The sequence below is a fragment of the Lissotriton helveticus genome, chromosome 10 (genome assembly GCF_964261635.1).
Source record: "Lissotriton helveticus chromosome 10, aLisHel1.1, whole genome shotgun sequence".
NCBI classification, from domain to species: Eukaryota; Metazoa; Chordata; class Amphibia; order Caudata; family Salamandridae; genus Lissotriton; species Lissotriton helveticus.
In genome coordinates, this window is record NC_136071.1 from 187,717,071 (window position 1) to 187,731,232 (window position 14,162).

The following is a 14,162-nucleotide window of genomic DNA, read 5'->3' on the forward strand; positions in this document are numbered from 1 at the left end:
GGAATTCTGAGTTCTGGGATTTTAGTACTCACTGTCATTCCGTATCAATTCAACACCCTTCCTTACATTTCTGCCGGCCAAATCTGCTGGAATTTAACAGGGGAAAAGAGTATGGGCTTCCTTGTCATCTTAAGTATTTTGGCGGCCCCGACATATTTGGAAGGGGCCCCGACATATTTGGAAGGGGAAACGGCCACTACAACGAGGCCGTTTCAACTAAAACCATAACCACGCATGCATTACAACGCATGCGTGGTTACAACGACAGCCTTTACCACGTATATTTTTACTACGAAGTAGTAGTAAAGGCATGTGTGGTAAAGGGTACAAATAAAAAAAAGGGGGGGTTGGGGGGGCTTGCCCCCCTTCAAATAAAAAAACACTAACCTTTAGAGAAGATGTGCAGGAAATCGGCGGCGCAGGGGAAGGAAACGGCCTTTTTTTTTTACGTATGACGTCACCACGGAAAAAACGTGGAGAAGGAAAAGCGTGAAAATAGTGTTCCGTTGTAACGCATGCGTGGTAAAGGCATGCGTTACAATGGAGTTCGTTGTAATATCATACAACCATTTGGAAGCCCATGTATGGAGCAAATTTGAATTTTATTTCCCATTTCCTGATAATTCAAGCCCACATCATGCTAAAAAATTGTAAATTATATAGTCAACTTTAACAGGGTCATCCAAAACCAGTTGATATATGTCTTGTTAGGAATCCTAAAAATCGGTTAGAAAAACACAGGGTAGAGACACAAAGTCAGAGATAGAGTGGGCAAAGAAGGAGGGAGGTTTAGAAAGAGAAAGAGGATAGACATTGGTGAAATAGAGAGAAAGTTCACTGTCCTAGGGGAACTACGGAATATGGGGACCATGGGCGATTGTCCACTTTGCCCATGCCAGGGCCGGCTCTAGGCTCATGGTGGCTCTGTGCAGGGAGCGTAGGTAGGGGGCCCCGGAAGAGGGGGTCCGGGCGGGGCGGAGTATGTAGCAATCTTAAAATTAGTACCTTTATAACATTCTGGGCATAGTTTAACTTTGACGACTTTGTTAGAAGAGACACTGCACATATACGATAATTGATTTCTCTCCCGCATTTTAAGCTGCTGCTGTATAATATTTGAAAGACACACCACCCTATACTATTGCGCCGGCCGCTATGAACACTGGAAGGCATTGGACATGATCTATTATGCACTAGATACTTGTAGCAAGATATTGTGCCTTGAAAGCATTGGTATCTCCCACAAAGCCATTTAAGTGAAACATCTGTTGTATGTGCTGGCTAAATTCCACAGATAAACAGAGTAGAACACTCCTCTCAAGACTATCATCTTGTGTAATCATGCCATTCAACAAGAAAACATCTTTTGAGATAAAAACATTCTTAGTGTAGGTGGAAAAGCTCTGGAACACCTCAGGGCTTTGGAAGTTAGTAATAATGGAAGCCGGGGAGGCCGCCAAATCCCTGCCAGGGGCCGCCACGAATATGTATGTATCCGATTCCTCGTGGCGGCCCCTGGGGTTTGGCGGCCCTGTGCAGGTGCACACTTTGCACATGCCTAAAGCCGGCCCTGAGAGTGTAGGCGGGAGTGAAAGCAACACAGGGGGTGAGGGAAAGCAACACGCAGGATGTGAGTGGGGAAAGGAATGGGGAGAAGCACTTTGGTGAGAGCAGAGGGAGGACTGCGAGGAGAAGCAGTTGGGCAACAGACAGCAACACAGAGTGCAGGGAGAAACACATACGAGAGATGGCTCCAAAACACAGCAGTTAATAGAGTGCTTCACAGAAAAGGGAAAAAAATAGTGTTTCGAAAGCAAGCAGTGGAAGCAGCGATGTCAGTCAAACAAAGAAACTAATAAGGCAATGTTCCGTGGGAAGGACATACACAAGATTGGCAAGCTGGGAGAGAAATAAGAAGCAGTTAAAAATGAGTGAGACAAGGAAAGCCAACCAATGTTAAGCATTGGGCAGGCCCCAAGCCCCTCTATGTTCTTAATATAATAAACTACAATATGCCTGCAAGAGGCAGTGTAAGCGCTGTCTAGACTCTAACCTAATGATCTCTGTTGACATTTTTTCTCCCTGGCTGTGGATAACAGAACGTATTCACCTGTTTTGAGCAAATCATGTGTGTGTGAAGGTTAAAGTTCACTGGAACTATAAGAAAATATTTCATCTTTAAAAAGCATTTTTGTTTTAATATAGCAGACCAAGGCACTGGTGACTTTCTTTGGACAGGGCAAACTATCTCAACACATGCTAAATCACCCCTGACAGGACAAAGCCGGCTAGATTATTGTAACTGACTCATAATCAACATGTGGTTGACCTCTTGAACCTGTGTCCGTTTTTAATAACCCGGCGTTGGCAGCGTTCATGCTCACGACAATTAAATTTAGCGGTGTGTTTATTCATGGGCCTGATGCTTGTTAAAGGATGTATTGAGAAATCTTGCACGGTGGCTCGGCATTTTCAGTCCGATTTGCCAGAAGTATTGGAAGCCGGGGTCGGAGCCGGAGGCCGCCAAATCCTGCCAGGGGGCCGCCAGTCCCACGATGTAATCATTGATCATTCCGATCCGATCCTCGTCGTGGCGGCCCCTGGGGTTTGGCGGCCCTGTGCAGGTGCACACTTTGCACATGCCTAGGGCCGGCCCTGCCCATGCCTTAAAACGTCTCTGATTAGGCTTTACTATGACATGCGGTTTTAGGTGCCCTGAGCACCAGAATCCGGCTGTCATTCCCAAATACTCAGAACAGGCGCAATTTTTCGCACCCAATAAATTCAGAACTGCTGGAGTTGGATTTTATCGTGACAGATAAATTAGGGCCCTAGAGTGTTTGCTTTTCTTTGCATGACACTACATTGTTTAACTTGTCCCACTGACCTGTCCATATTTCCCTGCACACATTTTGAAAAGAGACACTGAATGACATTCATGTTGATAAAAAAAATGCTAGATTCTGAGTGATGGAGCGCTGAACAAGGAGCAAATGTGCAATACTACTATGTTGTCCTCAATTCCAACCCGCAGAACTTGTGTCGGGGAAGTAATCCTGCACAGGAGGAAAAAAACAGCATCAATACGTTCTGGGTTCTATTACCTGTTGGTATTGGCTCACTTTTCTGAATAAAGAGTAGGAAATATTGTTTGTTTTATTTCGATTTACTGTGGATTGATTTTAAATGTACCTGATATAGAATCGAGTTAAAGAGAAAGACATAGTGCCAATATCGGCCCGCACACTATCCCACCAACAATACATTATGCACATCATAAATAAGTAGACAAGACAACTTGTTGTTGGGAAAAAGTAGCTGCAGGTTTATTAGCATAAAATGCCAAAACAAGGTGGGTTATCTTACAGATGATCCAAAGGCAAGCCGCCCCTCGCAGCTTGCCACCTTATAGGCCAAGTAGCCCGCGGCCTTGGCCAGACGGTGCTTAGCGGTTGTGGTGAGAGGATATCCCCTCACCTGTCCTGCGAACCATTGGTCCACACTCTAGCTCACACCCCCCCCCCCTACGAGGGGCGGAGCGTTCAAGCGACCCCCGGTTGTCCAGGTAACCAACCGCCCGTAGGCTAACGGGGCGCCGTCGCACCCCCAGGGTCCACCGCACAGATCTCCCATGGATATTGGGCCTCAGCACCCTTTGTGCTTCTGCATAGGGTACTCCTGAGTACCTTTCGCCTCTGGATCATCCTGTAACTCCTCCTGCAACACAAATAAGAAGTATTATAAGCATAACCCCCCCCCCCCCCCTACCTCCTGAGATGTAGGGTAAGCGGCAGGGAGGGCAACATCGAGGGCAGCAAGAGACAAAGAGGCCGCTCGGAGGGAGGGGGAAGCCTAAATACCCCCAAACCCCACCCTCCCCCAGCGGTCGTGACGTCACAGCAGCGGCCCCAGCCGCTGGACACCAGAAGGCTGGTGTGCCTGCCATCTTGTGGCACTACGGTGTCCGCCCTCTTATGAGGGTCACCTGCGGCGACGAGTCGGGTGGCCTGCATAGTGCCAGGGCCGGCCCTAGGCATGTGCAAAGTGTGCACCTGCACAGGGCCGCCAAACCCCAGGGGCCGCCACGACGAGGATCGGATCGGAATGATCAATGATTACATCGTGGCACTGGCGGCCCCCTGGCAGGATTTGGCGGCCTCCGGCTCCGACCCCGGCTTCCAATACTTCTGGCAAATCGGACTGAAAATGCCGAGCCACCGTGCAAGATTTCTCAATACATCCTTTAACAAGCATCAGGCCCATGAATAAACACACCGCTAAATTTAATTGTCGTGAGCATGAACGCTGCCAACGCCGGGTTATTAAAAACGGACACAGGTTCAAGAGGTCAACCACATGTTGATTATGAGTCAGTTACAATAATCTAGCCGGCTTTGTCCTGTCAGGGGTGATTTAGCATGTGTTGAGATAGTTTGCCCTGCCCAAAGAAAGTCACCAGTGCCTTGGTCTGCTATATTAAAACAAAAATGCTTTTTAAAGATGAAATATTTTCTTATAGTTCCAGTGAACTTTAACCTTCACACACACATGATTTGCTCAAAACAGGTGAATACGTTCTGTTATCCACAGCCAGGGAGAAAAAATGTCAACAGAGATCATTAGGTTAGAGTCTAGACAGCGCTTACACTGCCTCTTGCAGGCATATTGTAGTTTATTATATTAAGAACATAGAGGGGCTTGGGGCCTGCCCAATGCTTAACATTGGTTGGCTTTCCTTGTCTCACTCATTTTTAACTGCTTCTTATTTCTCTCCCAGCTTGCCAATCTTGTGTATGTCCTTCCCACGGAACATTGCCTTATTAGTTTCTTTGTTTGACTGACATCGCTGCTTCCACTGCTTGCTTTCGAAACACTATTTTTTTTTCCCTTTTCTGTGAAGCACTCTATTAACTGCTGTGTTTTGGAGCCATCTCTCGTATGTGTTTCTCCCTGCACTCTGTGTTGCTGTCTGTTGCCCAACTGCTTCTCCTCGCAGTCCTCCCTCTGCTCTCACCAAAATGCTTCTCCCCATTCCTTTCCCCACTCACATCCTGCGTGTTGCTTTCCCTCACCCCCTGTGTTGCTTTCACTCCCGCCTACACTCTCAGGGCCGGCTTTAGGCATGTGCAAAGTGTGCACCTGCACAGGGCCGCCAAACCCCAGGGGCCGCCACGAGGAATCGGATACATACATATTCGTGGCGGCCCCTGGCAGGGATTTGGCGGCCTCCCCGGCTTCCATTATTACTAACTTCCAAAGCCCTGAGGTGTTCCAGAGCTTTTCCACCTACACTAAGAATGTTTTTATCTCAAAAGATGTTTTCTTGTTGAATGGCATGATTACACAAGATGATAGTCTTGAGAGGAGTGTTCTACTCTGTTTATCTGTGGAATTTAGCCAGCACATACAACAGATGTTTCACTTAGATGGCTTTGTGGGAGATACCAATGCTTTCAAGGCACAATATCTTGCTACAAGTATCGAGTGCATAATAGATCATGTCCAATGCCTTCCAGTGTTCATAGCGGCCGGCGCAATAGTATAGGGTGGTGTGTCTTTCAAATATTATACAGCAGCAGCTTAAAATGCGGGAGAGAAATCAATTATCATATATGTTCAGTGTCTCTTCTAACAAAGTCGTCAAAGTTAAACTATGCCCAGAATGTTATAAAGGTACTAATTTTAAGATTGCTACATACTCCGCCCCGCCCGGACCCCCTCTTCCGGGGCCCCCTACCTACGCTCCCTGCACAGGGCCACCATGAGCCTAGAGCCGGCCCTGATAGTGCCAATATCGGCCCACACACCATCCCACCAACAATACATTATGCACATCATAAATAAGTAGACAAGACAACTTGTTGTGGGGAAAAGTAGCTGCAGGTTAATTAGCATAAAATGCCAAAACATTGTGGGTTATCTTACAGATGATCCAAAGGCAAGCCGCCCCTCGCAGCTTGCCACCTGATAGGCCAAGTAGCCCGCGGCCTTGGCCAGACGGTGCTTAGCGGTTGTGGTGAGAGGATAGCCCCTCACCTGTCCTGCGAACCATTGGTCCACACTCTAGCTCACCCCCCCCCTACGAGGGGAGGAGCGTTCAAGCAACCCCCGGTTGTCCAGGTAACCAACCGCCCGTAGGCTAACGGGGCGCCGTTGCACCCCCAGGGTCCACCGCACAGATCTCCCAGGGATATTGGGCCTCGGCACCCTTTGTGCTTCTGCATAGGGTACTCCTGAGTACCTTTCGCCTCTGGATCATCCTGTAACTCCTCCATAGCCCTGGATGTGGCGACCGTCACAGCCAGGGCCCCCCACCAGAGCTAACCTCCTAGATACAGCCTGCTGAGAGAAGGTCTTCTTGAATATCCAACAGGAATAAGTCCATGCCTACTTTGGAAAGGTGGACTCCTTCTTCGTCAAGGCAGCCAGTGGCTTTGGCGTGCAGTTCCCCAATGAAGCCAAACCCCATCAGCTCTGGGAACTTCTGCATTGCGCAATTAACCTTCCTTCGCGCCACTTCTATCGCTTGCCCAGAGCGAGCACCTAGCCAAACCCGGCGTGGTGTGATCTCAGACCACCATAGTTCGCATAGTTCGCAAGGTCCTAATAAACTGCTGATCTTGGTAATGTTCGCTTTCATGTCCCTCAGTAGGAATCTTTTACCTAGGATAGGCAAGTCATTCCCTCCCAGGTGCAGGATAAGCACGTCTGGGGGGTGGGCGTTCCCTTGTAATTCTTGTGTTAGCAAGCCCAGCACCCCGCTCCACCGCAAGCAAGCAATTCCTTCACCATACAAACCCATGATTCCACTTCCTGCTTACTGCCCACAGGGCCAACTTGGAGACCCCCTCGTGGCCCAGCACCCAGACCGTAGATCCTGGTAAATAAAGAGAAGTGTTGTATGTAACTTATTTATTCTAACATGCAATAAAACACACTGGTAAAGTTACCACACTGCAAAACAACACAGCAAAACACAGTTCGTGGGACAGGGCCAAGGGGGCCCAACATTCACAGTTGCTGCTACACGTCCCAGAAATAAAACTTAACACCTTTCCTGTGCTCTCCGAGCACTACCTGTTGCTGTCTGGTCTGATGTACCTTTTGTACCAGTCAGAAGACCATCTCCCTAATTGCTTGATGACCTCTACGCGCACCCCTTCAGAGGATGCAGTTGTGGCTGCACCTATGCAGAAAGAGTGGGTGCTGAATTTTTTGCCTAGTGTTGAGACCCCTGCCGTGAACAAGCAAGCATGCAATACATGTTCCACTTGGTATTTGGTAAGTGGTGTGCCATCTGAATGCAAGAGGAGATATCCTTCACTGGCGGGTCGGATGGCAAGGTAGGCAATCAGGAGGCTCACGGGGCAAAACTTGGGCGAGCCTAGACTTTGCAACCAAAGTTCTATCCCCCTACCCCTCTGATCAGTTTTGGATTGGCGCAAGGTGATCTTGAGCGTGTCCCCCAAAACCACAACGTCCTGCAGTGACAAAGCTACACCAGACGTGTCATTCTTGGATTTGGCAACCAGCTCAGAGATCCTAAAAGCGCCAAAAAATGCTAAACTGAAAGCGGTTGCAAACAAGGCAGCCTCGTAAGCGGAGGAAGTGACCTGAGGTAAACACACGATCATTCTCTGGAGAGTTATAAAATCAATAGGTGATCTGCTGTCCGGCACTTTGGGTTCACCTCTAGCCCACCCTTTTAAAGCTGCCCTAATGACAAATGATCTGGTCGGGTCCGCCTGTCCTTTCAACTTGGCCTTGTGACTAATGGCTGCTAGGTGGCCTGAAATCCACGAATGGCTCTTTTTGTTATCCTTTGCCCACAGGATGAAGGCCTGGACTTTCAATTCTGCTGCCTCACTAGAGTCTTCCCACGGCCCCACAGTGGAACAAAATCTTTTAACACAAGAGATGTATCTATTGTTAGTGTTCGGCGCCAGAGACATATCCCCCAGGGCCCTCATCCTGTTCACCACTTCAGAAGGTACCAGAGGTGCACTGGGAAGGGGGTGGCTTCCTCTCTCGCTCTCGGTCAAGCTCCTCGGAACCGTTGCCACTGAAAACGAGAGAGAGCGTCAGCAGCGATGTTCTTGATACCCTAAATGTGACGCGCCCTGCATTCAACATTTTTATAAAGGCAAGTACGCACCAGCTCGCGCAGCAGACATAGAACCAGGGGGCAATTAGCCGAGTGAGAGTTGATGGCCTGTACTACCGCTAAGTTGTCTGACCACAGCAGGACCCTTTTGGCGGACAGGATAGCAGGCCATAAGTGGAAGGCCACCACAATTGGGAAGAGCTCAAGGACTGTGATCTTAGAGGTGACCTTCTTCTTAATCCAGGCGTTGGTCCATTTCTCTGCGCACCATTCCCTGTCTAAGATGGCCCCAAAGCCGTGCCTGCCTGAGGAGTCCGTGTAAAGGGCAAGGTCAGGGCTACCCGCCCAGGGGGCTCTCCAAATTACTGCCCCATTGAATTTGCGCAGAAACTCAGCCCACATGGCCAGATCGTGTTGTATCCCTTTGCTCAGTTTCACCATGTGGTGATTCTTAGTAACGTTCGCAGTGGCCCTTGCTAGTCTCCTGGCGAAGACCCTACCTGCTGGAATGATTCTGGCAGCAAAATTGAGCAGGCCTAGGATGCCCTGGATGCAGCCCAGGGAAGCTTTGTCCAGTCCTACCAGCGCCTGAATCTTGATAGACATGTGCACCTTCCCCTCTGGTAATCTGGACTCCCCTGCAATCGTGTCTATCTCTATTCCCAGGAAAGTCAAGATTTGAGCTGGCCCCGTTGTCTTACCAGGGGCTAGGGGGACCCCCAGGTGGTCTGTAAGGAGAACAAAATCTGCCAGGGCCTGTGAGCACAGCTGTGTCCCGTCACTCCCGATAAACAAAAAGTCATCCAAGTAATGTGTCACCCCCTCTACACCATAAGTGTCTTGGAGTGCCCATTGCAGGAAACAACTGAAAGCTTCAAAGTACGCACAGGACACAGCGCAACCCATGGGCATGCATTTGTCAAAGTAAAACATGCCGTCGAGCTTGAAACCTAGCAGGTGATAGCTGCTCGGGTGGACTGGTAGTAACCTAAAAGCTGATTCAATGTCTGCTTTGGCTAACCAGGCCCCTCTGCCCGCTCTCCTGACTAGATCCAATGCTACATCCAGCGTGGCATAAGACACAGAGCATGCTCCCTCTTCTAGCCCGTCATTGACTGACGTCCCTTTAGGATAGGATAGATGGTGGATAAGTCTAAAGGCACCTGGTTCTTTTTTGGGTACAACCCCCAGGGGAGATACAACGAAATTCTCAAGAGGTGGGTGCAGGAAAGGACCTCCTATTCTTTTCAGCGATCTCTCTTTTTCTACCTTGGCCCTCACCACTTCTGGTTGTTCCTTGGCAGATCTGAGGTTGTCAGCGTCCCTGCTTCCCAGAGCACCCGTGAACGGGATCCTAAAACCTTCATGAAAACCAAATAAAAGCAAGCGGCTGTCTGCCTCTAAGGGATAACGCCTGAGCAAAGGAGTGATGTTGTCAAGGATCACAGGGGACCCTCCCAGTGGAGCTAGCCGATGAGAACTAGGTAGAGGAGGGGGTATGCCTGGAGGAAGGAGGCACCCAGAAGGATCGCTAAACATCAACAGGGGAGGGACTGAGAGCGTGCAAGGAGGAGCCAAACCCGGAGACCTGCTGCCTGACCCCAACCTACTGTCCCCCTTTGCTAGCTGGCTGGGAGTTCTGTTTGGAGTGGCAAGAGGCTGAGGTTGCGGGGTGGGGTCCCCCACAGGTGTTACAGGCATGTACGAATTTACATGTCTTCCCCCAGGAGCAAGACCCATTGTTGAAGAGGCGACAGGTGCCAGGGGGAGAACGCTTGAAGCCACCTCTGGCTCCACCTCCTCTACGGCCTCCTCGAAAGGAATGTTTACCCTTGCCCCGAACAAAGGAGGATCCCCCCGTAGAAAACTGCCCACTGGGAGAGCTGCTTGTTGATCCAACTGCAAGCTGGCCCCTTGCTCCCATGTGTTCCATCCAGAGCTGCACCTCCTTTTGGTCCCAGTTCATCTCTAAGAACTGGGACATTTTCCTTCTGAACTCCCTATCATAGTTGATCCAACCATTACCACCCCATTTCAAGGCCTCAGTGTGTATGATCCTGGAATATTGTACCAGGCCTGGGCCCTGTTCAGGAAAACGTTCCATGATGACAGCCGCTAAAATGGAGAAAGCTTCTAGCCAGTTAGCAATGTTCTTCTCAGGCCAAGGCTGACACTTTACCTTTTTATCGTCCTCTTTAGCCCCAAACTTTCTAACATCCAAGCCTTCCTGTCCTAACATGAGAAGGGTAAAGATATCGATAAACTCCCTTTTCCAAATGCCCTCTTTGCCAAGCCAAAGAGCATCGCCCCGAAAGGAGCGGTGCAGTGGAGATAACGGGGACAGGAGCAGGCACAGGGGCAGGCAAAGGGGTGGTAGCAGGAGGCACCACCGAAGGAGCGCTTGTGGCGGCAGGGGGTGTGATTGGAACCTGTGCAATGGCCGCTGAAGGAGCGGCGGGGGAGCTCACCAGCGGCGCCCCACTAGTTGCCCCATTCGAGACTGAGGGAGCCACAGGTGATGTTGCAACATGTACTGAATCCCCCTGCTTAGCGGCCTGCCCAGATGACCAAACAGTGGCTGCTGCCAGAATAGGACTCCCGCTAACCACGCTACTACACCCAGCTTGTGGTGGGCTAGCAGCAGCGAACCCCCCTTGGAAACGTCCCATAAAAATGTTCAAAGTGTCCAAGACTTTGGTCAGCTCGTCTCTGGTGGCGAAATTACCTTGGGTCGCTTGATTGTCCTTGGAGAGGACCGGAGGTGGTGGCGTAGCACTTGCCCCCTGTGACGGGACCTCGCGGGGGTTCGCCACCGATTTGCTTCGTGTCAGCGGCAAAGATTCCAGGGGGAAATCCTTAACCGTGGGCTTTCTGATTCGCTTGGGCCTGGATGGACCGGTATCGGTACTGTTCTGGATGTCGGACGAAGGGGATTCAGCCGGGAAACCAGAATCCTCCGGCTCTGGCGTGTTCAACAAGTTCTGTGCCCAAGTGAGGCCTTTCAGCTTTTCCAGCTCCATAAAGTCAGCCCACACTGCGTCTTGGGAGGTGCCCGGCAACGAGTCCTCCACCTGGGTATTTTCTTGGAAGAGGGGAGGATAACTTTGGCTGTCCATTCTCACTTCAATACGCTCGCACAGGATCTGGCGATAAAAATTAGGATCAGCCACAGCACACAACAAGGGAAAGAACCTGGCCGACTTGAGTATCAACAGGTGCATGTCCCAAACCCCTCCATACTTACATCACAGTGGTGCGACAAGTGGAACGAAACTATTCGATCGAATCGGAGGGACTCCGCAAGTGAGAGTGAGAAGGGGCTATGGAGGTAAAAAGGGTAACGTAAGTTGGCGCACTTAGAGGTGACAAATTACAAGACAACGCATTGCCGTGTCCCCTCTGGCTTTCAGGGTGAATGCGCCCCCCTTCCGTGTCCACACAAAAGACTGGGCGCCCCCATATACCTGTTTCTGTCTGGCAGTTGCCACCTGTGCAGCCTCCTTGTCCTTTGCGTTGATTATTCTGCTTTGTATTCTGAAAAATAAAAGAAATTGTCACAACGTTCCTTCCCTTATTTACAGTGAGCTCTTTAATTCGTTATTCTTCTTCTGCTTCCAGCGTCATCCAGCTTCTTTTAACCAGTCCTTGCCAGACGTACCCGTACTCTCCTGAAAGTACACGCATGTTAGTGCCATCTTAAATGAACATGTAACAGCCATGCTTGTTCTCATAAATATTGCAACCCAAAACACCCAGGGAACCTGGTGTCACTGCAACCTACACACTGACTTGCTGCGGGACCTGTTGAATTGCAAAGCTTGTTGACTGACATGCGCCTAGAAGATGCAACTAAGCACCATGGCTTGCCCCCTTGTCTGCCCAGTGAGCGCTGTTTCTTGCTCACAATACTTAAGCCACCACTGCGTATCGTACTAGCCCCGACAGGAGCGGGTAGGAGTGCACCCCACCCTCCCAGGACAGTGCAAAGAACAGACACAAGTGCAAGACGCAGGACAGGAAGAAATGCCCAGAGACCCAGTGCGTTAGGGCGGAGAGCGGAGCACGAAACTGCGCTCCAAATCTGAGGCCGGGCGCTCCAATTCCGGCCAGACTACCTCCCGGGAGTAGCAGGCCCTGCGGGGAAAATTGCTATAAAATAATGCAGGTGACTAAAACGCTACCTATCGCATGTTAAGCGAACGCCACTCAAGCACTTTCCCGGGAGGAGGGGCGCCACGAGGGACTGCTACCGCTAGCCCGAGGCCTGCAGAAACAGTGGACACCCTCCCGGCAGCGCGGCGCCCGGATGGAGCAAACAAACATCCCAGGGCGCCGCATGCCATGCGAGGGGTTGGGGGGGTGGCGGGAACGATCCCGGGTACGCCGGGCAGGAGCAGCCCACAGGCCGCTCAGCGCCTCCCCCGTCGGGGAAAATCGGACGCTTAGAAAATGACGTAACATATAGACAAGGTCGAACTCCTGACGCACACCGTAAACCCCGAGGCGGGGAGGGGGATGGCGGACCAAGGCTGCATGGCTCCCCGAAGAATCCCGCGCTAAGGACTGCAAGGGCAAGCCGACCCTGCCCCCCCAGTGCATGAAACACGCCCCATAAGACCACACAGACGCGAAGCGCCCCCACTAGTCAGGCGAGGGCCCCCATGTGAACACGCTGGAGCCTTTAGAGGGGAGGGGGGGGTCGTCAGCCAGCGCAACTCATGACCAGGCCCGACAAAAATGTCATTGCCGAGGCGATACGCGAAAACGAGAAAAAAGGTAAATGCAGGCACAAAACCAAGGCACAAAGGAGGAGGAGTGGAAACGGTGCGGACGAAGAGAAACCCCGTACCACACCAGACCCAGCGGGACTGGTGGGCATGGTCGAGCGCTGCCCAAGATGGCCACGCACCCACACCCCTCCCCGTACCCCGAGGGGACAGCTGCCCCCTAAAATGGCCGCTTGGGCGCCCAGACCCACGCGGCTGGACAATGGCACCCCTAAAAATGGCCACCGTCAAGCCCCCCCCCCTCCCCCGAGTGCACTGCTATGTAGCGGAAATGCGTCCGGAGGCTCCTGGGCCCAGAGGATCCGGTGTGAGGCCGCCTAGGAACATAATCGCGGACAGCCAAGCCGATCTAAAAGCGAATCCGCAGGCTGGCAGAAAAGCGCAGACCTCCTCCCCTCCCCCCGCGACCTGTTAAGGTGTAGGGTCTCCGCCGCGACCAGCTGCCTCGCAGGGAAAATACACCACGGGCGAAAATTTAAACAAAACCCCAGGATGCCTGAGCCGACGCCGGGACTCGAACCCTGAAGCCCGAACACGAAAACTGCTTATACCCACTAGCCCAATGGGGATGCCTACCGAAAGAAAAGGGGAGCGAGCGCAGTACCGTAAGGCCACCTGAACACATGTAACACTGACCAGGGGCCTCAAGCATGCAAGGCGTGCGCTCAACCCTGAGCCCCATCCCCTCACGGGAAAACACCCGGTCCGCAGCGCCGCAAGAACGCGCACTCCTCCGGGGCCCGGCCCGCAGGCCGGAACAAGGACCCTCGGAAAGCACGCCGGTATTCAAGAAAATAAACAAACTTCCTATATGGCAATTGTAAGAAATCGCTACCCCATGCAAAGTAACCCGCTCGGTGCCCACCCCCGAAAACAAAATACACAAAAAGGGGGAAACTGATAAAATAGCTGACATGAGTATGTCCACAGCTCCAGAGGCCCGGAGCTAAGTGGGCCGCCCGGCCCATCTCAACCCCCGAATGGGGGGAGCGAGCACGAGGGGGGGAATGGGCTCTCACCTTTGATCCTGAAGGTCCTGGCGACGGTCCAACATCGAGGGCAGCAAGAGACAAAGAGGCCGCTTGGAGGGAGGGGGGGGAAGCCTAAATACCCCCAAACCCCACCCTCCCCCAGCGGTCGTGACGTCACAGCAGCGGCCCCAGCCGCTGGAGACCAGAAGGCTGGTGCGCCTGCCATCTTGTGGCACTACGGTGTCCGCCCTCTTATGAGGGTCACCTGCGGCGACGAGTCGGGCGGCCTGCATTTTAACA

At 51.6% G+C, this 14,162-nt stretch overlaps 1 protein-coding gene across 1 annotated transcript in view; it reads left to right on the forward strand.

The window, feature by feature from the left end:
- DNAH3 (dynein axonemal heavy chain 3) overlaps positions 1–14,162 on the forward strand; it is a 660,573-nt gene that overhangs the window by 329,426 nt on the left and 316,985 nt on the right. The window lies entirely within an intron of this gene.